The sequence below is a fragment of the Sceloporus occidentalis genome, unplaced genomic scaffold (assembly GCF_023333645.1).
Source record: "Sceloporus occidentalis isolate IW3139 unplaced genomic scaffold, rSceOcc1.0.p SCAF_44, whole genome shotgun sequence".
NCBI lineage: Eukaryota > Metazoa > Chordata > Lepidosauria > Squamata > Phrynosomatidae > Sceloporus > Sceloporus occidentalis.
This window is the reverse complement of record NW_028317024.1, coordinates 1,213,264-1,215,058: the sequence shown is the minus strand read 5'-3', so window position 1 is coordinate 1,215,058 and position 1,795 is coordinate 1,213,264.

Sequence of the window (1,795 nt, the reverse complement as noted above, 5' to 3'; positions counted from 1 at the left end):
TACAAAGCAGGGCAAGTGGACTGTCAGACCAGATTCCAGGGGAGCTCCTAGGCACAGAACAGTACATACTGGAGCTTCTTCCAAATGACTGCTCGCCAGATGGGAGGTGATCAAAAAGCAACAATGAAGCTCTGAATTTTGTAGATTTGGATTTTGAAGATTTTTTTTGTATATAAAGGAATATATTTTTAACCTTTCAACACAGTGAGCATTGCACTTTTTTTTTAAGTTAAACAATATTTCAGTGTACTCAAACTACCTTACTGAACAACGTCATACACTGCGCAAGAGCATTGTGTTACGTTTTTGATTCCTCAGACAAGCATTCCGATTTACTTAATGTTTTGTTATGGAATACCACAAGCATGGATCAATCCGCTAAGATGCTCACACAATCCCTTGCCTTTCGGTTAACGGTAAAGTTGTATCACTGGCATGTAGATCTAATTTTATAGGCTAATTTTTATAAATAGGTAATCTATTCACACATCCGTGCCATAATGAATTACTTTAACGCCCCAGACATTTTGGATCATATACAGTCCCGACTGTTTTGTACTGTATTCTAAAAAAATAAAAATCTATCAAATGTGTATATATATATAAAAATTAAAATGTTACATAGGCCCGTAGCATCCCCAAACTATGCCAAACCTAAGCATGTGGGGCATAGCTGCAGAATGTTGCAGAAAGCAAATTGGTGTTTGTTTCAGCAGTTGGACATACCCTGGGTAAAAAAATCCAAATGGCATTACTAAGTTGTTTACCCACGTGAATGCACAGAATATGTCAAAGTACCCATGGTGCTACACACTGGGTTGTCTAGCGGTTTTGAGATCTGGGAACGTTATTGATGTTAGAATTTGAAAATATTACAATTTGGAAAAGAATATGTACACCTTTTTTATATTTGCCCTGTAACAGACAAAATAAATGGAAATTCTAGGCATATGAAATATATCCGAATGCTAGACTGTTACCGTGACAAAAAAGTAAGTGAACCCTTTGGCATTACCAGCATTTATGTAGAAATGTGTCTTAAAATATGATAAGATCTTCATCTAAGTTACAATGAGCAAACCCAAGCTGTTTTAACATAAAACACACAAATTATTGTATTGTTCTTGCGTTTATTGCAGCGGCGTCAAACATGTCCAACATGCAGCCCATCAGACAGGAAGGTGAGGGCTACCTGAGGACCATGCGGACGTATTTATACGTCCTGTGGTAAAATGTAGCAGGCCCTCTCGAATGCACCAGCATTTGAAAGAGTAAACAATGTCTTTAGTAGCAATGACTTGGAAGTTACACTCTGCAGTTTAAATTGCTGCAGAGCCAGTCGTCAGAGGGCTGATGATAAGATCACTTCTGACCAATAGGAGTGGTCTGATCACGGTGGCAGCCACTCAATGCGCCCTCCCATAAGTGACAGCTGAGAGGGGCATCAAAGGTAAAACAAATAAAAATCACAAATTATGAATAAAACCCCCAAGCGGTTTATTTCCTTAATACATTAATTATTGCAACCTGATTATTGGTGAGAAAAGTGTGATATATAATAATAGTGATTATTGGGAAAAGTATGTGAACCCCTAGGCTAATCACTTTATCAATTGCTAATTGGAGTCAGGAGGTAACAAACCTGGAATCCAATCAATGAAACAAGATTGGAGGTGTGTTTTAGAGCTACTTTGACATAAAAAAAAAGTTTGCTATTCTTAGAAAGCATCTGCTAATGTGAACCATGCCTTGCAAAAAAAGGAATCGCAGAAGATCTACACTAAAGAATTGTTGA